General features: G+C 37.5%; 2 long non-coding RNA genes across 2 annotated transcripts; one reads left to right on the plus strand and one right to left on the minus strand.

Moving 5' to 3' along the window:
* Nucleotides 1-4885: 4885 nt before the first annotated feature.
* On the plus strand, nucleotides 4886-10491 carry LOC105436658. The gene is made up of 4 exons (XR_970312.2): nucleotides 4886-5036; nucleotides 6721-6887; nucleotides 7574-7702; nucleotides 7979-10491. It is a non-coding gene; the product is annotated as an uncharacterized LOC105436658 (long non-coding RNA).
* A 14180-nt stretch (nucleotides 10492-24671) lies between these two features.
* On the minus strand, nucleotides 24672-27585 carry LOC115922742. The gene is made up of 2 exons (XR_004063590.1): nucleotides 27371-27585; nucleotides 24672-26476 (listed from the first exon to the last, which is right to left on the minus strand). It is a non-coding gene; the product is annotated as an uncharacterized LOC115922742 (long non-coding RNA).
* Nucleotides 27586-27642: the final 57 nt, after the last annotated feature.

Below are 27642 nucleotides of genomic sequence, written 5' to 3' on the forward strand. Positions count from 1 at the left end.
AAATATCAGGTATATTGGATGCTCTGTTTTAAATACAGTCAAGATTGCCGAGCAATGAATTACATCCTGCTTCTTGTCCTCAAACCATATCTTTCTGGTTTTTAAAACGGTATCATTTGAATTTCCATTTCCAAGCATTATTTTGAACTGTCCCGAAATTGTTTTCCTTTCTTGAAATCAGACTACAGCCCCAGTCTAAAGTGCTTGTCCTCCCAGACAAGGACAAAGAGCCTCTTCGGTAGGTTTAGGGACAATGCATCAAAATAACGCGGTCATTGTTGCAATGTCAGGAATGCTATTATTACCTCCTCTTTGGTAATCCTCGCATTTGACCAAACAAAAGTCACTCAATGAAGGGAGGGTCAGGTTTGTTTTCAATTCACTAATATTATTGATGCCATGTCAGAAAGAGCTGAGTAGTTTGTTACGTAACTATTCAAAAATTGCAGGTGCAAGCTATTGAAAACAGAATCGAATAGCCAAGCTTCCCTATTCATTGGTGCCCTGTTATAGAATTCGTAGCATATACTGAATTGAATAGACCCGTGTTCTATTCATTATACTATGTGAGGGCAGTGGCCTCTTGTCATATCACTATAAGTTTAAGTCAGCAGTTTGCAAATTAAATGAAATAAACATAAAACCTCACTATTATATCAGTAATATCAGTAACTGAAAGAAAAAAAAAATACGGGCAATCTTGACAACATCGGACTACAAAAATGATGATAATAATGCATCCCGAAAGCGTCAAATCAGTAAATCGGCACATTTTGTAAAGTCATTAGCATGCAGAAAGTGTTAACAACAAAAAGCGAACCAGTTATCACGGTGAGGCAAAATGGTCTTGTGGATAAAAGTGATCACTTCACAATGCAATGTACTCGGTTCGAGTCTCAGTTTCTCCTTTATATAAACCCATGTTATTTTTTTTTCTTCACTCCATAATATTGACTTGTCATCTCTTTTTTAAAGGGGACACCCCCCCCCCTCAACAAAGAAAAAATAGCATGTAATACTCTTTCTTTAACAAGCGACTCTCTGAATTAGTCAGAAAACATCTTTTGCTACATCTACAACAATTAGTGTAAGTATGAAGAATACATGAAGATTAGCAATGTGACACTTTAGTCTAGTGGGTAGGCAATCGTCTGATAACTGGAAGGTATCGGGTTCGACCCCCAGCTGTTGCGTTTTTTTCTTTTGCTACATCTACAACAATAAGTATAAGTATGAAAAAAAAACATGGAGATTAGCAATGTGACACTTTAGTCTAGTGGGTAGGCAATCGCCTGGTAACTGGAAGGTATCGGGTTCGACCCCCAGCTGTTGCGTTTTTTTCTTTTGCTACATCTACAACAATAAGTATAAGTATGAAGAAAAAAACATGGAGATTAGCAATGTGACACTTTAGTCTAGTGGGTAGGCAATCGCCTGGTAACTGGAAGGTATCGGGTTCGACACCCAGCTGTTGCTTTTTTTTTAATCTTTGAAAAAGAAAAACTGATGTCAAACCCATTTTGATCTCACTCAAAGTCCATATTTATTGCTATTCTCTTAATTGATCTATACAATGAGCTTGCAATTAACTTGTAAGCAAGGTAAAGTATTATATTTACGAAGTACAAGAAAGACAGGAATCCTGTTTTATCTATTTATCAAACATTATTACATTCAATACTTTTTCAGTCCCAATGAGAGAGAGAGAGAGAGAGAGAGAAAGAGAAAGAGAGCCAGAAAGAGACAAGTGAAGAGAACCCAATACACCTCATCAGTGTAATAAAGTCTGATGATCTTAATCTACATACTTACTTCAAATATTTTGCCGGGCAGATATTATTTATAAAAACAAACCAATTTTGGAGTTTTATAATAAATATTATTGTTGTTGTTGTTGTTGATGTAAAACAATGAGAAAATAGGGACCTTTTGCGGGGGGGGGGGGGAGCAATGTAGAAAAAAACTACAGGGGAGCCTTGGGATTTTTATTTTGGGGGGGGGGGGTGGGTATCGGCGCGGATTCAGGATTTCTTAGGGGGGCCCAAACTTGAAATCAATTTGAAATTTAATGTGCTGAAATAAAAAAAAATCGTGCCGGCCGATATTTCACTCAGTGGTAGAGGGGGAAGGGGGAGGGGGGGGGGGGGGGGGGGGGGGGGGTTTAGAGAGCACTATTTTTTGTTTGGCCCTCGAAAATTTGAAAAATCACCCCCCCCCCCCCACATTAATCGCCAGGGGGGTCCCATCTAGACAGCTAGCTGGCAATATCGACAGCTAGCTGGCAATATCGACAGCTAGCTGGCAATATCGACAGCTAGCTGGCAATATCGACAGCTAGCTGGCAATATCGACAGCTAGCTGGCAATATCGACAGCTAGCTGGCAATATCGACAGCTAGCTGGCAATATCGACAGCTAGCTGGCAATATCGACAGCTAGCTGGCAATATCGACAGCTAGCTGGCAATATCGACAGCTAGCTGGCAATATCGACAGCTAGCTGGCAATCGACAGCGTAGCCTGGCGGCGGTAGCGGGTAGCCCCAAAGCCATGTCCATTTAAAAACTGCATTCAAGAGCCTCTTATTGCTAGGTTTACAACGTTGTTTTACATTTGCAATTATAATTTCCTAGTTTTATTCACTCTCTACAGTCCCGTACTATCCCTTTTTCAGTCTGTAAACAACTTTGCAACACGAAAACAATGATGAACAGGGTTTTACTTCTCGTATAAATTTATTAGAAGTGCCCTATGTCATTTTGCACGAAGTGATACAAAGGGCCTTTCAAATTTAAGTCTATTGAAAGCATTCCCCCACCTAGCCTGTATGACCGAGCAGAATCATTTAGTGCTCAACAATAAAAATCCACAGTCTTGGCTAAAGAGGTCCATTATTTGTTTGTTTATTTAGTTATTTTATTTAATTGACATTGTACAGTACTATTAAATATCAGGTATATTGGATGCTCTGTTTTAAATACAGTCAAGATTGCCGAGCAATGAATTACATCCTGCTTCTTGTCCTCAAACCATATCTTTCTGGTTTTTAAAACGGTATCATTTGAATTTCCATTTCCAAGCATTATTTTGAACTGTCCCGAAATTGTTTTCCTTTCTTGAAATCAGACTACAGCCCCAGTCTAAAGTGCTTGTCCTCCCAGACAAGGACAAAGAGCCTCTTCGGTAGGTTTAGGGACAATGCATCAAAATAACGCGGTCATTGTTGCAATGTCAGGAATGCTATTATTACCTCCTCTTTGGTAATCCTCGCATTTGACCAAACAAAAGTCACTCAATGAAGGGAGGGTCAGGTTTGTTTTCAATTCACTAATATTATTGATGCCATGTCAGAAAGAGCTGAGTAGTTTGTTACGTAACTATTCAAAAATTGCAGGTGCAAGCTATTGAAAACAGAATCGAATAGCCAAGCTTCCCTATTCATTGGTGCCCTGTTATAGAATTCGTAGCATATACTGAATTGAATAGACCCGTGTTCTATTCATTATACTATGTGAGGGCAGTGGCCTCTTGTCATATCACTTTAAGTTTAAGTCAGCAGTTTGCAAATTAAATGAAATAAACATAAAACCTCACTATTATATCAGTAATATCAGTAACTGAAAGAAGAAAAAAATACGGGCAATCTTGACAACATCGGACTACAAAAATGATGATAATAATGCATCCCGAAAGCGTCAAATCAGTAAATCGGCACATTTTGTAAAGTCATTACCCTGATAGCAGACTGACGTCTTAAAGACGTCATAAATTGGTCGTAAAGTGGTAAACACGTCGTACGTCGTATGGACGACGTAATTATGACGTCATTATGACGTCTTCAAAAGACTATTTTTCCAAGATAATTTTTGTCGCATTGACGACGTCATAACGACGTCATAATGACGTCTTTAAAGGACTAATTTTTTCAAGATATTTTTTGTCTTCTCGACGACGTCATAATGACGTCTTTAAAAGACTCTTTTTTCCAAGATAATTTTTGTCGTATTAACGACGTCATAAAGACGTCATTTTGACGTCTTTAAAAGACTATTTTTCCAAGCTAATTTTTGTCGTATTAACGACGTGATAACGACGTCATAATGACGTCTTTAAAGGACTAATTTTTTCAAGATAATTTTTGTCTTCTCGACGACGTCATTATGACGTCTTTAAAAGACTATTTTTTCCAAGCTAATTTTTGTCGTATCGACGACGTCATTATGACGTCTTTAAAAGACTAATTTTTCCAATGTAATGTTGTCGTATTGACGACGTGCTAACGACGTCATTATGACGACTTTAAAGGACTTATTTTTCCAATGTAATGTTGTCGTATTGACGACGTGCTAACGACGTCATTATGACGTCTTTAAAAGACTAATTTTTTCCAATGTAATTTTTGTCGTATTGACGACGTCATTACGACGTCATTATGACCTCTTTAAAATACTATTTTTTCCAAGATACTTGTTGTCGTATCGACGACGTCATTACGACGTCTTTAAAAGACTGTTTTTTCCAATATATTTTTTGTCGTATTGACGACGTCATTACGACGTCATTATGACCTCTTTTAAAGACTATTTTTCCAAGATATTTTTTGTCGTAAGGACGACGTTATAACGACGTCATTATGACGTCTCTAATAACCTAATCATTTCCAAGATAATAATCGGGTAAAGACTACAACATCTAATATGAGCATAAGTCAAAGTAAATAGGGCAATTATCAGAATTGAAATTAGGGAACAACTCCCCCCCCCCCCCCTCAAATGTCATTAGTCATTATAGATTGTGCAACATCTTAACACGCACCAAGGTCTGCAATTTCGATCAAGACTAAACATGCTCGCATCTAGTTCAAACGGGAGTGTGTACGTGTGTGTACAGATGCATAGTACTCAAGGCATGCAAGGCGTAGGACTACATGCACTATGCGATGTGTATGTAATGTATTTGAATTCAGAGTAAAAAAGCCGTTGCATCAAGTATCATCCTCCTGAATACTCTCGTTTTCTCCTGCAAATTTACAGTATGGGTAAGTCCTAGAATTACCTAATTTATTTACAAAAAGTACATAAATCTATAGTTACTGTTTTTTGTTCTGAAAAGTTGATATGTAGACTCAATGTATGATCTTATGTCACTATAATGTCAGTGATAGTGAGCTCGGACTTTCAACACTTGGTGACAAGATTTGGAATGTATGATCCCATATATGTATTTTTATGTAGGGTCTTGATTGAAGGTATGCATGGCATGGGGCATCATTTAAAGCAAAACAGTTTACTCATTTGCCTACACATGGGCTGCATGGCTTTAAAGGGAAATCTAACTCGAATATACAACTGCTCTAAAAGACTAAAACTAAAAGAAAGCAGAAAAATAAGAGAAGCAAACTGATGAAAGCTTTGGCACTAGATCTAGGTAGACTCGTCTAGATTAGACAGCAATAACCATCTGATTTGGGTCATTTCTTTAATAAAACTGACATTTGTTGTCATTCCCCAATACAGATGGCAACCCAGAGATCTCGTACCGTGGGGGTGGCTTGTACATATTTTCGTCCACGACATTTTCTCCCCGATTTTCTTTGTTTAGATCTAATTTCCTGATTTCTAAATCAGATGTAAATTAACGCCATTACGAACGTGTAGATGGCGCACAGTTTTTCCTTCATAATTATTTTGCCTTCGGCGTAGACTAGAAAGGATGAGATTGATTTAGATGACTCCGGCAGCGAGAGTTTAACACGGCTTGCAAGATTTTCAACTTGGATGTCGATTTTGACCCATAATTTCCTTAAAAAAGGGACCATTAAACGGATTATTTCAATCAAGTTAGTAAGTGGAACCGATGTATTATAGCCTAGGCCTAATTTACAATTGGATATGGACGAGGTAAAATGACATTTTGGGGGCATAACCCTACGACCTGAAATGGCCGTGGCGTTATCAAGGGAATGTGTATAGACGGTTTCCGTCTCTAAAGAGAGAGCCGGCCGACCCTACCCCAATAAGAGGCTAACGAACGAAAGAGACGGAAAATTCGGTCTAACCCCAAATCAAGCAAATATTCATGAAATGTTCAAATAATGCCGGTCATGATTTAAAAGTCGTTATGTTTCTAACCTGTTTCTGGTCAATTTTCTTATTTTGGGGGGAGTATTTTTTCGGAAAAACATTGATAGTAGTATACACTTTCTCACAGGTTGCATGGCAAACCGCTGCACAATACAAGTGCATACAGATGGAGGGTTGCGGGGGCACGTAAGTCTGCGTGAAGTGATCTACCTCCTCATTGTACGGTAGATAACTTCACACAGGCGTGCGTCCGCCCGCAACCACCATCGGTATGCACTTGTAATGTGCAGCGGTTTGCAGTGAAAGTGAAACCTGTGAGAAAGTGTACTACCGGCCCGGGCCCAGATGTCTGGAAATTGAGCATTACGTGTCGATACGTAGAGGAATAAAGCAGTGACTTGTGTCACAAACATGTAACCTTAAACAAGTCGTTTCTATAGTCTTTAGACAGCAAATTTATCTTATAGGCTACCGCGTATACAGAAATCTTTATCTGGAAATAATCGGTTAGACCTGTAAATGGTAAACAAAATTCTTTCCCCACAGGCTGTTCAAAGAAGTTTGTAGTATATGTGTTGCACATGCATACATTATCAACCATTCATTTTGTTCTTTATTCATTTTCTCATTTATTTGTAGGCATCCTTTTTTAACATCTTTCGTCAAAGAAGTGGATTCAAAGCACATTGTGGCCTCAGTATATTGATGTGAAACCATGCAGAAAATGCTACTCTCTCTCAACCTTGTGGATGTTCCCTACTTCCCTAAGGATCAGCAGCCTCTTGAAACAGTTGAAGCCATTATCGGTAAATGTGTACATGTACTTGTATTATTTCTGTACATTTATTTGTCATATTGTGCATGATCACTGAGACACTGACCAATTAGACACTACATAATGGTTCATTTCATTTGAAAGGCTTATTTCAGTTATTTGTCATGAGTTTAAAATATATTTATAATTCAATTAATTTTAGATCACTAAAACCTGCAGGTATGTTGCAATAACCGACAATATTATGTGAGTTTCAAACAGTGTTTTTTACCCTTCAGCATAGGTCAAGGAGCTTTCATTCTACCCTCATCAGCAAACTACAGGAATGCCAGTTTTCAGGCAATAGCCTGAATTCAGGCCCTGGCGAGTTATTTTCATACCATAGTTTAGGTTTTTTGTGTACAAGCTAGCACATTCTAGGTGATTTTTCAGGCCCTCTGATCAATTCTAACTGGCATCCCTGAAACTACAATTGTATTGATAATTTACCAAACAAAATCCTGAATCACGTTTTGCATTGCCCACAAATGTTTAAAATCCAAAGGTGTGTTGACTTTATGTTTGTGAGCAATGAGAAATTATTTCTGATAAAACTTACCAAGCAGTACTTTTCTGACATAATTCATTATTTAATTCATTGTTTACGTTCCAGTTTTAAAATATATAAAAGTTTGTCTTAAATTGTATTCCTTTCTTTTTGCTTTATTCATGCACTAGAATTCCTTGCGTCTATGTTTTCTGGATCTGAAAGCAAAGCATAATGCCAGAGATTCCACCCAAAAGCTAACCCATGAGTCCAAGCTGAAGAGGAATATTTCCAAATCGATGGCTCCACTAATCCGATTGGTGAGTCATGGCCCTCATCAGCAAACTACAATTGTATTGATAATTTACCAAACGAAATCCTGAATCACGTTTTGCATTGCCCACAAATGTTTAAAATCCAAAGGTGTGTTGACTTTATGTTTGTGAGCAATAAGAAATTATTTCTGATAAATCTTACCAAGCAGTACTTTTCTGACATAATTCATTATTTAATTCATTGTTTACGTTCCAGTTTTAAAATATATAAAAGTTTGTCTCAAATTGTATTCCTTTCTTTTTGCTTTATTCATGCACTAGAATTCCTTGCGTCTATGTTCCCTGGATCTGAAAGCAGTGCATAATGCCAGAGATTCCACCCAAAAGCTAACCCATGAGTCCAAGCTGAAGAGGAATATGTCCAAAATTACATATAGATCTACACTCACCCGATAGTTAAACTGCTAGAAAAAAGGTTTTTTTTCACTTCATTATAATTTATAGAGAGAGATTGGGGGAGGGGGAGAGGTGAGGTGTAGCCACAAACCTGAATGGCTAAGCTGTGGAACTGAAATTCCCATTCATGTCACTTACAATTTTAATGAATTACAGGGTGTACGAACTGACATAATAACAGTTTGAGTAAAAGATTCCAGTATTTTGCATATATTTGTAATTACTATTTATGAGGTTGACCTGTTTCATAATGCTTAAATGTAGTAGACTTGATATGCTCAGTCTCATGCTCACCCCCACCCCCCATCCGCTTCTTATCAGTTCTTAAAACCTGTTGCAAATTATATATAAGTTGGTAATAGAGAAAAATTGAGTGAGTTAAATACAATACAAATCGATTCCATTATTAAGCAACTAAGACTTGTTCAGATACGGAACGTGAACCGCCAACAATTTTCGAAAATGATGCAGTTTGGTTTTATGTGTAAAGCGAATGGCAACAAGTCTTTGTATGTTTTGGACTGCGCATATTCAGTGAGCTTTTAAAAAAAAATAATATACAGAAATGTAAAGCATATTGAACTCTATGTCAACATTAAAAAAACTCTGAGATTTTGTTTTGCAGCATCATATCTGAACGAGCCTTAAAGGGACTTGGTAACATTGTTCATATGAGAAAAAATGATGCTAAGGTATTGACTTCAATGCTATACTGTATGTACACTTAAAGATAATCTGAACATTTGAGTTAAAAATAGACCACTATTGATGATTAAAATTGGGAAAACTGATCTAATCCATTCCTTAATTCTCCCAACTATATTTTTATAATTTGATTAAATTGAAGTGAGTGTAAATCATCACAAAGCAACGAATTAGCTCCAATACCTTTTCCAAATTTAGGCGTTGAAAGATTTTTAAAGGCCTGTTTTATATCTTATTTTCATGGAAAAACGGTTGGGGAAAATTGAAAATTTTGTTGGGAGAATTAACTGTTAAAGAGTGACACACAGTAGCGCCTTCAATGAAAACCATAAATACCTTGTGGTTTGAAAAAAAATTGGTAGTTAAAAGTATAAAATTCTTGGATTGTATCTGTGATTTTGAAAGCACAATATGGCTTACCTACATGTATATTGAATTTGCTGTTAAAATTTAAGTTAAATTTTAATTCTTTTGTGAAACTCCTGGGACTTGCCAAATGAATGTTGTGACATTAGCAATGGAATATATCTCTTTGTGCTAAACTTTTTCAGCATGTTTGCTATTTTATCTTAAACTGGGAAATATCTTCTGAATAATTATTCCACCGTCACCTTGGAATTGCCCAACTGAGCCAATCGTACTGGCGGGAATGTTATCTGATATAAATTGTATTTTATACTTGAACTTCAGCTTCTGTATTTGCAACAAAACTAATTTTTTGATATTTATAAAGATGAATGTTGCCACTAATGCCTTTTCTTATATTTAAGTCATGTGCCCGTAAGAAGCAGGTTTCTAGCACAGAGAATAGGTACAGTTGAGCTGATTTCTGCACAGTTTTCTAATATGCTGTATCGCCAAATGTGAACATCATGGTTTTGACGGGCAAGCAACCATCATCAGAAAACTCTGCAGGTATCAGTGAAGCTCTCCCTGTTCCCCTTGCTGCCAACTTGTTCCTTTTGAGTGTAAGAAATAACTTAGCTAAGCCATGTGTTTATCATTTGTGCCATTTTTCTCCTGTGTGTGATTTAGATTGTATAGTTTTATACTTTATACTGAATTCTTGCCATGAACTTAGATATTCCCCTTGTATGTAACAAGAATTGATCTTTCATGCTCAGAAATTCTTTCCAACAACCTTTTGTTTTATGTGATAGTCTTTATCTGCATTAAAGTCTTGGGGTTGTCAGGAGCGGTTTTGCAGCATGGAGACGAGGTAGAGCTGCACTGATGAATGCCTAGCTTTCCACTATGCTGTTTTGCTGAATATGAGGAACTTCCCCAGTGTGCTGTTTGCTTGTCTACTAGAATACTGCGGGTATCAGTATACATGTAGCTTTACCTAGTCTCTATGCTGCTAACCTGCTTCCCACAACCGTAAGACTTATAAGTTTAGCCAATATGTCATAGTTTCTTGTAGCACAATTTATAACGAAACAGATATCTTTGTGATGGCCTGTTAACTTTCTTAAAATAAATTATGAGACTGACAGAAATACACTAGGTATTTATACAGCATGTTTTGGAAGAAGTGTCAGGATAGTGATGAAAAGATTTTGTACCAATGGAAAACAAAGTTAGATAGAATAAGAAGGTATAGAAATACGTATTTTATATTTTTGTTATCCATTTTCATACCATATACGTGTACATTAAAAATATGAAAATTACTTTCTGTTTGGCATGTATATATATATTATGTGATGCAATATTTGTTGCTTTGATTTTACTGTGTGATTGTTCAGAATGTGTACATGAAGTGACTTTTACACTTTCTTCCTTGATCAGGTGGTCGTATAGATGTTATTTAGAGGACAACAAAGACGTAAAGATCATGTAAGGATAAAAGGTACATCGAAATGACCAGTAAGGTGTAAATATCACGTCAAAATTTGATGTCCATACAACGTATACAGGTCTTTCTTGGGTGAAAGTTGACGTCTTAAAGACGTCTTTATTTAACCAATAAGACCTAAAAAGAAAATATGACGTCCATACAACGTCTTTATATGGTACAAGTTGACGTCTTAAAGACGTCTTTCTTTGACTAATAAGACGTTAAAATCACGACAAAATATGACGTCCATACGACGTCTTCCTATGGTACAAGTTGACGTCTTACAGACGTCTTTCTTTGACTAAAAGACGTAAATATGACGTCCATACAACGTCTTTCTATGGCACAAGTTGACGTCTTAAAGACGTCTTTCTTTAACTAATAAGACGTAAAAATCACGTCAAAATATGACGTCCTCGTGACGACGTGCGCGGGTGCAAAATCAAGTCTTTTTGACGTCGTGTTATGTCGTCTTAAAGACGTCTTTCTTTAACTAAAAGACGTAAATATGACGTCCATATGACGTCTTCCTATAGTACAACTTGACGTCTTAAAGACGTCTTTCTTTGACTAATAAGACGTAAAAATCACGTCAAAATATGACGTCCTCGTGACGACGTGCGCGGGTGCAAAATCAAGTCTTTTTGACGTCGTGTTATGTCGTCTTAAAGACGTCTTTCTTTAACTAAAAGACGTAAATATGACGTCCATATGACGTCTTCCTATAGTACAACTTGACGTCTTAAAGACGTCTTTCTTTGACTAATAAGACGTAAAAATCACGTCAAAATATGACGTCCTCGTGACGACGTGCGCGGGTGCAAAATCATGTCTTTTTGACGTCGTGTTATGTCGTCTTAAAGACGTAGTACAAGACGTAAATATGACGTGATATTTACCAGTCTCTGCTATCAGGGTAGCATGCAGAAAGTGTTAACAACAAAAAGCGAACCAGTTATCACGGTGAGGCAAAATGGTCTTGTGGATAAAAGTGATCACTTCACAATGCAATGTACTCGGTTCGAGTCTCAGTTTCTCCTTTATATAAACCCATGTTATTTTTTTTTCTTCACTCCATAATATTGACTTGTCATCTCTTTTTTAAAGGGGACACCCCCCCCCCCCCCTCAACAAAGAAAAAATAGCATGTAATACTCTTTCTTTAACAAGCGACTCTCTGAATTAGTCAGAAAACATCTTTTGCTACATCTACAACAATTAGTGTAAGTATGAAGAATACATGAAGATTAGCAATGTGACACTTTAGTCTAGTGGGTAGGCAATCGTCTGATAACTGGAAGGTATCGGGTTCGACCCCCAGCTGTTGCGTTTTTTTCTTTTGCTACATCTACAACAATAAGTATAAGTATGAAAAAAAAACATGGAGATTAGCAATGTGACACTTTAGTCTAGTGGGTAGGCAATCGCCTGGTAACTGGAAGGTATCGGGTTCGACCCCCAGCTGTTGCGTTTTTTTCTTTTGCTACATCTACAACAATAAGTATAAGTATGAAGAAAAAAACATGGAGATTAGCAATGTGACACTTTAGTCTAGTGGGTAGGCAATCGCCTGGTAACTGGAAGGTATCGGGTTCGACACCCAGCTGTTGCTTTTTTTTTAATCTTTGAAAAAGAAAAACTGATGTCAAACCCATTTTGATCTCACTCAAAGTCCATATTTATTGCTATTCTCTTAATTGATCTATACAATGAGCTTGCAATTAACTTGTAAGCAAGGTAAAGTATTATATTTACGAAGTACAAGAAAGACAGGAATCCTGTTTTATCTATTTATCAAACATTATTACATTCAATACTTTTTCAGTCCCAATGAGAGAGAGAGAGAGAGAGAGAGAAAGAGAAAGAGAGCCAGAAAGAGACAAGTGAAGAGAACCCAATACACCTCATCAGTGTAATAAAGTCTGATGATCTTAATCTACATACTTACTTCAAATATTTTGCCGGGCAGATATTATTTATAAAAACAAACCAATTTTGGAGTTTTATAATAAATATTATTGTTGTTGTTGTTGTTGATGTAAAACAATGAGAAAATAGGGACCTTTTGCGGGGGGGGGGGAGCAATGTAGAAAAAAACTACAGGGGAGCCTTGGGATTTTTATTTGGGGGGGGGTGGGTATCGGCGCGGATTCAGGATTTCTTAGGGGGGCCCAAACTTGAAATCAATTTGAAATTTAATGTGCTGAAATAAAAAAAAATCGTGCCGGCCGATATTTCACTCAGTGGTAGAGGGGGGGGGGGGAGGGGGGGGGGGGGGGGGGGGGGGGGGGGTAGAGAGCACTATTTTTTTGTTTGGCCCTCGAAAATTTGAAAAATCACCCCCCCCCCCCACATTAATCGCCAGGGGGGTCCCATCTAGACAGCTAGCTGGCAATCGACAGCTAGCTGGCAATCGACAGCTAGCTGGCAATCGACAGCTAGCTGGCAATCGACAGCTAGCTGGCAATCGACAGCTAGCTGGCAATCGACAGCTAGCTGGCAATCGACAGCTAGCTGGCAATCGACAGCGTAGCCTGGCGGCGGTAGCGGGTAGCCCCAAAGCCATGTCCATTTAAAAACTGCATTCAAGAGCCTCTTATTGCTAGGTTTACAACGTTGTTTTACATTTGCAATTATAATCAGGTGGGCTGTATAACGTACAGACCACCTTATAATTTCGTTAGAATTGCCTTTATTTATATATTTTTCTTATTTCTAACCACTTTTTTGTGAACAAGATAACTTGGAAATGGCTCAATCAAATGCCTAGAAATTTGGCACACATATGTATAGACATATGTACAAAGCACAATAACGTTTTCAACATTGACCTTGACTGATGACGTCATCTAGGCGCCATTTTGTAAAATTTTACGAAAATCAACTCATGATCATATCTTCATAACCAAAAGGTATTTCTCGTTCATATTTATCATGATCAAGGTCAATATCCGTCCGGTCAATAAAAGGTCAAATAACGCGCGCCTGCGCGTACGTCCGCGCGTCAATGCGCGCGCAAAATTTTGAAATGCTCAAAATCGTCTGAAAATCATTTTGCATACGTTTTAGGCCATTCTAAGCATTTTATAAAAAATCGCGCGTACGAGCATGCGCGCGCGTTTTCGCGCGTAAAACTTTTGCACAACATTGAATTGCTTTTTTTTTCTTTCATAATATACCACATATATTTACAAACAAATTGATACCACGTTTGTCTCTTTATGACTATTAATAACGGATTGATCGACCGTTTAACAAAAATTTCCGTGCGCGCGAGCTCTTGTAATACATAGCAAATATGGGCAAAAACATGCCTATACAAAATCCATTGTAGCTCTTTAGGATGCAAGGTGACCCCAATTTGTTTTCATATTTTAATAGAGTATGATTCGGAGATATTGTTTCATGTCTCATTCGACCCTCAATTAACTCATGACGTCATCACAATGGCCTCCGAACTCAAAATTCCAATTTGCATATTATGACGTCAGCATATTTATGGAAAATTGATTGTATCTCTGTAAATATTGATTGATTTTCTTCCAAATTTTGATATGTTCTAGCTGAGACAATTCCCTACAAAGGCAATTGCTATTATTTTTCATTTTGACAAAGGCATGGCGTATTTTTGCGATTAAAGGAGGCATGTAAATTTTTTACATTTTGCGTGTATTCTCTATGGGATATGACTTTTTCTCAAAACTCTATTCTACATTCCCGTCTTTCGCGAGCAATATCTACGTCGTTTAGCTTCGTTTACGCTGAACTTCGAGTATGTTGTAGATGAGACAAAAAGCTATCTCAAATGTACCCTTAATTTCGTTAGAATTGCCTTTATCAGGTGGGCTGTATAACGTACAGACCACCTTATAATTTCGTTAGAATTGCCTTTATTATATATTTTTCTTATTTCTAACCACTTTTTTGTGAACAAGATAACTTGGAAATGGCTCAATCAAATGCCTAGAAATTTGGCACACATATGTATAGACATATGTACAAAGCACAATAACGTTTTCAACATTGACCTTCACTGATGACGTCATCTAGGCGCCATTTTGTAAAATTTTACGAAAATCAACTCATGATCATATCTTCATAACCAAAAGGTATTTCTCGTTCATATTTATCATGATCAAGGTCAATATCCGTCCGGTCAATAAAAGGTTAAAAAACGCGCGCGTGCGCGTACGTCCGCGCGTCAATGCGCGCGCAAAATTTTGAAATGCTCAAAATCGTCTGAAAATCATTTTGCATACGTTTTAGGCCATTCTAAGCATTTTATAAAAAATCGCGCGTACGAGCTTGCGCGCGCGTTTTCGCGCGTAAAACTTTTGCACAACATTGAATTGCCTTTTTTTTTTCTTTCATAATATACCACATATATTTACAAACATATTGATACCATGTTTGTCTCTTTATGACTATTAATAACGGAATGATCGACCGTTTAACATAAATCTCCATGCGCGCGAGCTCTTGTAATACATAGCATATATGGGCAAAAACACGCCTATACAAAATCCATTGTAGCTCTTTAGGATGCAAGGTGACCCCAATTTGTTTTCATATTTTAAAAGAGTATGATTCGGAAATATTGTTTCATGTCTCATTTGACCCTCAATTAACTCATGACGTCATCATAATGGCCTCCGAACTCAAAATTCCAATTTGCATATTATGACATCAGCATATTTATGGAAAATTGATTGTATCTCTGTAAATATTGATCGATTTTCTTCCAAATTTTAATATGTTCTAGCTGAGACAAATTTCTACAAATGCAGTCAGTACTATTCTTCGTTTTGACAAAGGTATCATGGCGTATTTTTGCGATTAAAGGAGGCATGTCAATTTTTCACATTTTGCGTGTATTCTCTATGGGACATGACTTTTTCTCAAAACTCGATTCTACATTCCCGTCTTTCGCGGGCAACATCTACGTCATTTTAGCTTCATTTACGCTGAACTTCGAGTATGATGTAGCTGAGACAATAAGCTATCTCAAATGTGCCCTTCATTTTGTCTAAAATGTTAGCTGGACCAGCCCACCTATACTTGTACCAAACAAGTATTACAAATCTAGTTAAATATTTTTCTTATTTCTAACCACTTTTTTGTGAACAAAATAACACGAAAATGGCTCAATCAAATGCCTTGAAATTTGGCACACATATGTATAGGCATATGTACGAAGCACAATAACGTTTTCAACATTGACCTTCACTGATGACGTCATCTAGGCGCCATTTTGTAAAATTTTACGAAAATCAACTCATGATCATATCTTCATAACCAAAAGGTATTTCTCATTCATATTTATTATGATCAAGGTCAATATCCGTCCGGTCAATTTCAGGTCAAATAACGCGCGCGTGCGCGTACGTCCGCGCGTAAATGCGCGCGCAAAATTTTAAAATGCTCAAAATCGTCTCAAAATCATTTTGCATACGTTTAAGGCCATTCTAAGCATTTTATAAAAAATTGCTCACACGCGCATGCGCGCGCGTTTTCGCGCGTAAAACTTTTACACAACATAGAATCGCCATTTTTTTTCTTTCATAATATTCCACATATTTTTACAAACAAATTGATACCATGTTTGTCTCTTAATGACTATTAATAACGGAATGATCGACCGTTTAACATAAATTTCAGTGCGCGCGAGCTCTTGTAATACATAGCATATATGGGCAAAAACATGCCTATACAAAATCCATTGTAGCTCTTTAGGCTGCAAGGTGACCCCAATTTTGTTTTCATATTTTGATAGAAAATAAATTGGAGATATGATTTCATGTTTCATTTGACCCTCAATTAACTCATGACGTCATCATAATGACCTCTGAACTCAAAATTTCAATTTGCATATTATGATGTCAGCATATTTTTTTTAAATTGACTGTATCTCTAAAAATATTGATCAATTTTCTTCCAAATTTTGATATGTTCTACCTGAGACAATGTTCTACAAATATGGCTGCCATAAATTTTCATTTTGACAAAGGCATCAGGACGTATTTGTGCGATTAAAGGAGGCATGTCAATTTTTCACTTTTTGCGTGTATTCTCTAAGGGACATGAGTTTTTCTCAAAACTGGATTCTACATTTCCGTCTTTCGCGAGCAATATCTCTGTCGTTTTAGCTTTGTTTACGCTGAACTTCGAGTATGTTGTAGCTGAGACAATATGCTATCTCAAATGTGCCCTTTATTTTGTCTTAAATTTTAGTTGGACCAGCCCACCTATACTTGTTTCAAACAAGTATTACAAATCTAGTTTCCTAGTTTTATTCACTCTCTACAGTCCCGTACTATCCCTTTTTCAGTCTGTAAACAACTTTGCAACACGAAAACAATGATGAACAGGGTTTTACTTCTCGTATAAATTTATTAGAAGTGCCCTATGTCATTTTGCACGAAGTGATACAAAGGGCCTTTCAAATTTAAGTCTATTGAAAGCATTCCCCCACCTAGCCTGTATGACCGAGCAGAATCATTTAGTGCTCAACAATAAAAATCCACAGTCTTGGCTAAAGAGGTCCATTATTTGTTTGTTTATTTAGTTATTTTATTTAATTGACATTGTACAGTACTATTAAATATCAGGTATATTGGATGCTCTGTTTTAAATACAGTCAAGATTGCCGAGCAATGAATTACATCCTGCTTCTTGTCCTCAAACCATATCTTTCTGGTTTTTAAAACGGTATCATTTGAATTTCCATTTCCAAGCATTATTTTGAACTGTCCCGAAATTGTTTTCCTTTCTTGAAATCAGACTACAGCCCCAGTCTAAAGTGCTTGTCCTCCCAGACAAGGACAAAGAGCCTCTTCGGTAGGTTTAGGGACAATGCATCAAAATAACGCGGTCATTGTTGCAATGTCAGGAATGCTATTATTACCTCCTCTTTGGTAATCCTCGCATTTGACCAAACAAAAGTCACTCAATGAAGGGAGGGTCAGGTTTGTTTTCAATTCACTAATATTATTGATGCCATGTCAGAAAGAGCTGAGTAGTTTGTTACGTAACTATTCAAAAATTGCAGGTGCAAGCTATTGAAAACAGAATCGAATAGCCAAGCTTCCCTATTCATTGGTGCCCTGTTATAGAATTCGTAGCATATACTGAATTGAATAGACCCGTGTTCTATTCATTATACTATGTGAGGGCAGTGGCCTCTTGTCATATCACTTTAAGTTTAAGTCAGCAGTTTGCAAATTAAATGAAATAAACATAAAACCTCACTATTATATCAGTAATATCAGTAACTGAAAGAAAAAAAATACGGGCAATCTTGACAACATCGGACTACAAAAATGATGATAATAATGCATCCCGAAAGCGTCAAATCAGTAAATCGGCACATTTTGTAAAGTCATTAGCATGCAGAAAGTGTTAACAACAAAAAGCGAACCAGTTATCACGGTGAGGCAAAATGGTCTTGTGGATAAAAGTGATCACTTCACAATGCAATGTACTCGGTTCGAGTCTCAGTTTCTCCTTTATATAAACCCATGTTATTTTTTTTTCTTCACTCCATAATATTGACTTGTCATCTCTTTTTTAAAGGGGACATGCACCCCCCCCCCCCTCAACAAAGAAAAAATAGCATGTAATACTCTTTCTTTAACAAGCGACTCTCTGAATTAGTCAGAAAACATCTTTTGCTACATCTACAACAATTAGTGTAAGTATGAAGAATACATGAAGATTAGCAATGTGACACTTTAGTCTAGTGGGTAGGCAATCGTCTGATAACTGGAAGGTATCGGGTTCGACCCCCAGCTGTTGCGTTTTTTTCTTTTGCTACATCTACAACAATAAGTATAAGTATGAAAAAAAAACATGGAGATTAGCAATGTGACACTTTAGTTTAGTGGGTAGGCAATCGCCTGGTAACTGGAAGGTATCGGGTTCGACCCCCAGCTGTTGCGTTTTTTTCTTTTGCTACATCTACAACAATAAGTATAAGTATGAAGAAAAAAACATGGAGATTAGCAATGTGACACTTTAGTCTAGTGGGTAGGCAATCGCCTGGTAACTGGAAGGTATCGGGTTCGACACCCAGCTGTTGCTTTTTTTTTAATCTTTGAAAAAGAAAAACTGATGTCAAACCCATTTTGATCTCACTCAAAGTCCATATTTATTGCTATTCTCTTAATTGATCTATACAATGAGCTTGCAATTAACTTGTAAGCAAGGTAAAGTATTATATTTACGAAGTACAAGAAGGACAGGAATCCTGTTTTATCTATTTATCAAACATTATTACATTCAATACTTTTTCAGTCCCAATGAGAGAGAGAGAGAGAGAGAGAGAAAGAGAAAGAGAGCCAGAAAGAGACAAGTGAAGAGAACCCAATACACCTCATCAGTGTAATAAAGTCTGATGATCTTAATCTACATACTTACTTCAAATATTTTGCCGGGCAGATATTATTTATAAAAACAAACCAATTTTGGAGTTTTATAATAAATATTATTGTTGTTGTTGTTGTTGATGTAAAACAATGAGAAAATAGGGACCTTTTGCGGGGGGGGGGGAGCAATGTAGAAAAAAACTACAGGGGAGCCTTGGGATTTTTATTTGGGGGGGGGGGGTGGGTATCGGCGCGGATTCAGGATTTCTTAGGGGGGCCCAAACTTGAAATCAATTTGAAATTTAATGTGCTGAAATAAAAAAAAATCGTGCCGGCCGATATTTCACTCAGTGGTAGAGGGGGAAGGGGGAGGGGGGGGGGGGGGGGGTAGAGAGCACTATTTTTTTGTTTGGCCCTCGAAAATTTGAAAAATCACCCCCCCCCCCCCACATTAATCGCCAGGGGGGTCCCATCTAGACAGCTAGCTGGCAATCGACAGCTAGCTGGCAATCGACAGCTAGCTGGCAATCGACAGCTAGCTGGCAATCGACAGCTAGCTGGCAATCGACAGCTAGCTGGCAATCGACAGCTAGCTGGCAATCGACAGCTAGCTGGCAATCGACAGCTAGCTGGCAATCGACAGCTAGCTGGCAATCGACAGCTAGCTGGCAATCGACAGCTAGCTGGCAATCGACAGCTAGCTGGCAATCGACAGCTAGCTGGCAATCGACAGCTAGCTGGCAATCGACAGCTAGCTGGCAATCGACAGCTAGCTGGCAATCGACAGCTAGCTGGCAATCGACAGCTAGCTGGCAATCGACAGCGTAGCCTGGCGGCGGTAGCGGGTAGCCCCAAAGCCATGTCCATTTAAAAACTGCATTCAAGAGCCTCTTATTGCTAGGTTTACAACGTTGTTTTACATTTGCAATTATAATTTCCTAGTTTTATTCACTCTCTACAGTCCCGTACTATCCCTTTTTCAGTCTGTAAACAACTTTGCAACACGAAAACAATGATGAACAGGGTTTTACTTCTCGTATAAATTTATTAGAAGTGCCCTATGTCATTTTGCACGAAGTGATACAAAGGGCCTTTCAAATTTAAGTCTATTGAAAGCATTCCCCCACCTAGCCTGTATGACCGAGCAGAATCATTTAGTGCTCAACAATAAAAATCAACAGTCTTGGCTAAAGAGGTCCATTATTTGTTTGTTTATTTAGTTATTTTATTTAATTGACATTGTACAGTACTATTAAATATCAGGTATATTGGATGCTCTGTTTTAAATACAGTCAAGATTGCCGAGCAATGAATTACATCCTGCTTCTTGTCCTCAAACCATATCTTTCTGGTTTTTAAAACGGTATCATTTGAATTTCCATTTCCAAGCATTATTTTGAACTGTCCCGAAATTGTTTTCCTTTCTTGAAATCAGACTACAGCCCCAGTCTAAAGTGCTTGTCCTCCCAGACAAGGACAAAGAGCCTCTTCGGTAGGTTTAGGGACAATGCATCAAATAACGCGGTCATTGTTGCAATGTCAGGAATGCTATTATTACCTCCTCTTTGGTAATCCTCGCATTTGACCAAACAAAAGTCACTCAATGAAGGGAGGGTCAGGTTTGTTTTCAATTCACTAATATTATTGATGCCATGTCAGAAAGAGCTGAGTAGTTTGTTACGTAACTATTCAAAAATTGCAGGTGCAAGCTATTGAAAACAGAATCGAATAGCCAAGCTTCCCTATTCATTGGTGCCCTGTTATAGAATTCGTAGCATATACTGAATTGAATAGACCCGTGTTCTATTCATTATACTATGTGAGGGCAGTGGCCTCTTGTCATATCACTTTAAGTTTAAGTCAGCAGTTTGCAAATTAAATGAAATAAACATAAAACCTCACTATTATATCAGTAATATCAGTAACTGAAAGAAAAAAAATACGGGCAATCTTGACAACATCGGACTACAAAAATGATGATAATAATGCATCCCGAAAGCGTCAAATCAGTAAATCGGCACATTTTGTAAAGTCATTAGCATGCAGAAAGTGTTAACAACAAAAAGCGAACCAGTTATCACGGTGAGGCAAAATGGTCTTGTGGATAAAAGTGATCACTTCACAATGCAATGTACTCGGTTCGAGTCTCAGTTTCTCCTTTATATAAACCCATGTTATTTTTTTTTCTTCACTCCATAATATTGACTTGTCATCTCTTTTTTAAAGGGGACATGCACCCCCCCCCTCAACAAAGAAAAAATAGCATGTAATACTCTTTCTTTAACAAGCGACTCTCTGAATTAGTCAGAAAACATCTTTTGCTACATCTACAACAATTAGTGTAAGTATGAAGAATACATGAAGATTAGCAATGTGACACTTTAGTCTAGTGGGTAGGCAATCGTCTGATAACTGGAAGGTATCGGGTTCGACCCCCAGCTGTTGCGTTTTTTTCTTTTGCTACATCTACAACAATAAGTATAAGTATGAAAAAAAAACATGGAGATTAGCAATGTGACACTTTAGTTTAGTGGGTAGGCAATCGCCTGGTAACTGGAAGGTATCGGGTTCGACCCCCAGCTGTTGCGTTTTTTTCTTTTGCTACATCTACAACAATAAGTATAAGTATGAAGAAAAAAACATGGAGATTAGCAATGTGACACTTTAGTCTAGTGGGTAGGCAATCGCCTGGTAACTGGAAGGTATCGGGTTCGACACCCAGCTGTTGCTTTTTTTTTAATCTTTGAAAAAGAAAAACTGATGTCAAACCCATTTTGATCTCACTCAAAGTCCATATTTATTGCTATTCTCTTAATTGATCTATACAATGAGCTTGCAATTAACTTGTAAGCAAGGTAAAGTATTATATTTACGAAGTACAAGAAGGACAGGAATCCTGTTTTATCTATTTATCAAACATTATTACATTCAATACTTTTTCAGTCCCAATGAGAGAGAGAGAGAGAGAGAGAGAAAGAGAAAGAGAGCCAGAAAGAGACAAGTGAAGAGAACCCAATACACCTCATCAGTGTAATAAAGTCTGATGATCTTAATCTACATACTTACTTCAAATATTTTGCCGGGCAGATATTATTTATAAAAACAAACCAATTTTGGAGTTTTATAATAAATATTATTGTTGTTGTTGTTGTTGATGTAAAACAATGAGAAAATAGGGACCTTTTGCGGGGGGGGGGGGAGCAATGTAGAAAAAAACTACAGGGGAGCCTTGGGATTTTTATTTGGGGGGGGGGGTGGGTATCGGCGCGGATTCAGGATTTCTTAGGGGGGCCCAAACTTGAAATCAATTTGAAATTTAATGTGCTGAAATAAAAAAAAATCGTGCCGGCCGATATTTCACTCAGTGGTAGAAGGGGAAGGGGGAGGGGGGGGGGGGGGGGTAGAGAGCACTATTTTTTTGTTTGGCCCTCGAAAATTTGAAAAATCACCCCCCCCCCCCCCACATTAATCGCCAGGGGGGTCCCATCTAGACAGCTAGCTGGCAATCGACAGCTAGCTGGCAATCGACAGCTAGCTGGCAATCGACAGCTAGCTGGCAATCGACAGCTAGCTGGCAATCGACAGCTAGCTGGCAATCGACAGCTAGCTGGCAATCGACAGCTAGCTGGCAATCGACAGCTAGCTGGCAATCGACAGCTAGCTGGCAATCGACAGCTAGCTGGCAATCGACAGCTAGCTGGCAATCGACAGCGTAGCCTGGCGGCGGTAGCGGGTAGCCCCAAAGCCATGTCCATTTAAAAACTGCATTCAAGAGCCTCTTATTGCTAGGTTTACAACGTTGTTTTACATTTGCAATTATAATTTCCTAGTTTTATTCACTCTCTACAGTCCCGTACTATCCCTTTTTCAGTCTGTAAACAACTTTGCAACACGAAAACAATGATGAACAGGGTTTTACTTCTCGTATAAATTTATTAGAAGTGCCCTATGTCATTTTGCACGAAGTGATACAAAGGGCCTTTCAAATTTAAGTCTATTGAAAGCATTCCCCCACCTAGCCTGTATGACCGAGCAGAATCATTTAGTGCTCAACAATAAAAATCAACAGTCTTGGCTAAAGAGGTCCATTATTTGTTTGTTTATTTAGTTATTTTATTTAATTGACATTGTACAGTACTATTAAATATCAGGTATATTGGATGCTCTGTTTTAAATACAGTCAAGATTGCCGAGCAATGAATTACATCCTGCTTCTTGTCCTCAAACCATATCTTTCTGGTTTTTAAAACGGTATCATTTGAATTTCCATTTCCAAGCATTATTTTGAACTGTCCCGAAATTGTTTTCCTTTCTTGAAATCAGACTACAGTCCCAGTCCTAGACAAGGAAACAGAGCCTCTACATAATAGACTTCGTTCGTACGCCATTTGCTTTGAATATTCATTCATAGTATTTCGATAGCATTACGTCATCTTTCATAAGCCTGTCCGGCATGCATTTCGAGGAACTTGTACTTTTCTATCGGTAGCGTACATAGAGATACATACTACTAAGCAAAGAGATTCGATCATACCATAGAGATATATACTTAATAAGGCTAGAGTGCGGACTCGTCATACGCGCCCGTTCAAAGCTCTGTGCGCGCATGGAGCGCGGTCCGCCATTACTAAGGAGGGCACAACATCGAGAAATACCCGGATGTTCCCTTCGAAACTGTGCTACTGATATGCAATGTGAAGCTTCATTTTTCGGGTTGATTTATCGGTTTTCGAGTATGAAACGTTATAATTGTGGTATTTTGCATAATGCATGAACCCTTCTCATGCCTCAGTCATGGTATCTGGTGTAGGTCAAGATTCAATTTTCATCCTCTTGTTCAATATAAAACTGCGATATTACGACATTAAATATTACTTGGCTTTCAACCAATCAGAATCAAGCATTTGGGACTTGTATTTGATATTTATGTCATGATATTAAACAAAGTTTTATGCTACAGGGCCAATGCCGGGGGCCAATGTCTTTCTAATTCAGTTATTATAATAATAATAAATAATAATAAAAACGTTACTTATAAAGCGCTTACCACCGAAGTCTCTAAGCGCTAATTATGAGAGCCAAGGTTTATTGATTTAAAACGCTTTAAAGGTAATATATTCATTTTATGTTTATGGCTATTATAAACAGATTGATACTTATAGATTTGGGATAGAGATGGGTATGTAGATAGCTAGACACATAAATAGATGGATAGATAGATATAATATAGAAGGATAGGTAGATAATGAAAATGCAGATAAAGGACGATACTGAAGATAGGAAGAGGGGGAAGGAAAGAATTATACACATTTATTTAAAAAAAAATTATGTTATTTACTCATCCAATCATTCATCTATCCATCCCAACATTCTTTTTCTTCTTCTCTCACTCATTTTATATCAAATTCACACCATATGTCTTTCACCCATTCTCTATAAAATCTCTATTTTTGTCTGAAAGAATAATTCAATTTTTTACAGTTCACTATAAATATATATGAATATTATTTAAAAACAGCTGATCATTGATGTAATAATAATTTATTCACACCACTTTTTTTCTCCATAAATAATATTCTCCTTGATACAGTGTATTTCTTATTTTCTTCATCAACCAGTCTTAGAGAATAAAATTATAATTAAATTTGAAGAAAAAAATGAATAAATGAACCTTTTATTACCACACGGCACACGTGTGTTGATATTCTACAGCATAGGCATTTAAGTTTTGACATTTTATCGGACATATATACTGCAATAATACATCACAATTGAAAGGACAGACATTGCAAAAACAACACCTCAGATTTTAGCCCCAAATTTACTGTCACGGATCATAGGCAACACAACCACAACAAATTGATTCGCCACCTAAGACAAGCATTACACATCCCAAAACCGCCACAATAACTCCCAAAACATAAATGTCAGGAGGCCAATGTCTATGTGTCAAGATGTCAGCGATAACGAACACTTTATTAACTAGTCTTGGCTCCAAGCGCACGCAGGCATGTCACATTTACTAATAATACAAAGACATTTCATCGAGTAATAAATGCAAACCAGAAATAGTAATTGAGCATATATATTCCAAGTCATCTGTATTGCTATGAAGAACTATAATTGAAGAGACTTACATCTCAGGATACTGCACTACACTATTCAGTGAAACCTCATAGTAACATGGTCTTTTGACATCATTATTCATCAGGTATAATAATAAATTTGAAACTGATTACCCTCAAATGTATACAGTAGATACAACAAGCCAAATAGTGCACAATCTTATGGGTTTACATCTAGTGACATTATTCCATATAATTTTTCTGTTATCAAATCTCTTCAAAAGCAGTTTTCCATTTTGGAACAAAATTCAAATCTATGTACAAAACGATCTATGGGTGTGTATATGGTGTGCATTACACAAGCTTTTCAATTGCCACACGTCTGTGAATTCTTCTCGTTTATTGAAAATGGGCTCACTTGATGAGAATTTCATGCTTTTCATCTTTAATGATGTAAATCACTTGGTTGAGAGCAATCCAGACAATGTTATAAAAAGGTCTACATGTTTATCTCAGGTTATCCATACTGTACCTGCAGAATCAAAGCACATGTAGAGTGCAAATAATTTGCAAAAATTATAGCAACTGAATCAGATACAGCAGGTACAATCATGAAGCTTATAGAGTAAATATTCAAATACAGTGTACCTCACAACAACTCAAAATTCAAGTACATTTTGTTTAACCCCTAATGTAATCAACTCTTCTAAGTTCCACTTTAGTTTGCCTTTGTGTAAAGTTAACAAACAGAAAATTATGGTTAGGTTGTGCAACTGTCACAATGTGTCCCAAAAATTTTATTTCATTACACAGAACAAAAGTCTCAGATTGTTCTGTTTTTTTAAAAGATTATTGAAAGCTCTCTCCAGTTTTAAACGGATTCACATTTCAATCATCCAGTAGATAAGCTATGCAGACAAGAGGCAAAATATAAAAGACCGATCTGTCTTTGTAGTTTGTACGAATGAAGTTCTATGTTTTGTTTTGTTTTTCCTGAAAATGCGTTCTCTCCAAAGTTGTGTTGAAGTAGGTCAAGCTGATCCTGGCTAATGAGCTTGCTTTCGTGGACTTCCTGCAAGAGAGTCCTGGTTTTTCCATCTCTCCTTTTTACCTTGTTTCACCACTTTAAGCTGTTTCTTGGCATCTTGCACTTGCTGTCTGGTTATATTCAGTTTCTAATCAACTCAGACAGAAAAAGAATAGTCATGTTCTTTTGTAATGTCATAGGGTTTCTTTGGAGGCACAGGAACACTTTTGGATGTTGTACATGGTTTTGCTGGGAGTCTTGAGCCATGGGTCTGTTTATAGGAGGATGTCCAGGAAAGACAGTAGGCACAGCTCTAAGAATGAGATGTGGTGTGTAACATCCTTTCCTCTCTTGGGTGTATTCCTGCATTACAATAAAAGCAAATGGAAACAATAATGAGTTTTTTCTCATAACATGACAATTGTTCTACTATTCATGCTATTTCATGTGATTTTTAAGACTGAAACTGAAAGCAGCTTCCAGCCAAATAAATAAAATAATAATGATGTCAGCAAGTCATAAGCAAATTTGATAGAAATAGTGTAGTGTGCGGTGGGATTTTTAGGCTAGCCTAGCCTAGTTGGATAACTCCTGTGATGTGAAATTTGGCAGGCTAGCCTGGCTTAGACCAAAAGCTTCAGTCTCTCTATATCGTCGGTTGTTCTACTGAGACTGCGTCTGGCTCCACTAGATCTAGACCTCTGATTATATTATGGGGAATGTCAACAAATGTCAGTTTTATTAAAGAAATGACCCATATCAGATGGTTATATCTGTCTAACCTGGCTTTGCCTTTCGGGCTTTAGAAATTAGAGAGTAGAGTTTAGATCTAGAGTCTAGATCTAACTTAGATCTAGAGTCTAGTCTATAGTTAAAATATAGATCTAAAGAAGTTGACATTTGATTTTTATCTTGAAATTAGATAAGATAAAATTAATTGTATCGTTTTATTCTAGACTTTTCTTTAATAGAATCAAGCTCATGGAGTTATATTTCCGAGTTGGACTCTCTGGGTCTGGCTCTTAGAGTTGCGAGCGACTCCAGCGCAGCAGAATTTTCCCATCACCATCCCCAGAACCTTAACCCATGCCTGCCCCAGCCCGGCGGGCGTGGACTGGCGCGCTCCGCTGCTGCAGGAGCTGCGGTGGCTTGTCATGAGACAACCCGGGTACAGACTACAGCTACAGTCACTGCATAAACTACATTTTTAGCTCTAAAATCTCCTTATTAATCAACATAACATTAAGAAGAACTTACTTGTGAAATATTATGCAGTTCCCTTTCTTTCTTCGGTTCGAACATCCAAATGCAACGCACGAACCTGGCTTCTCCATTTTTTCCACGTATGTTGTGCACATTATCTTGTTGGGTCGTTCGTTTTTCTGCCCTCCTTAGTAATGGCGGCCACAGCTCCAGGTCCACACAGCAATTTGAGCGAGTACGCCCTCTAGTGTTATTAAGTATATATCTCTATGGATCATACACAGTATGTCCTTCGTAGGAGGACTAGAGGGCCAACTAAAATCATG

The sequence above is a fragment of the Strongylocentrotus purpuratus genome, unplaced genomic scaffold (genome assembly GCF_000002235.5).
Source record: "Strongylocentrotus purpuratus isolate Spur 01 unplaced genomic scaffold, Spur_5.0 spur5_scaffold_12, whole genome shotgun sequence".
In the NCBI taxonomy this organism is placed as follows: domain Eukaryota; kingdom Metazoa; phylum Echinodermata; class Echinoidea; order Camarodonta; family Strongylocentrotidae; genus Strongylocentrotus; species Strongylocentrotus purpuratus.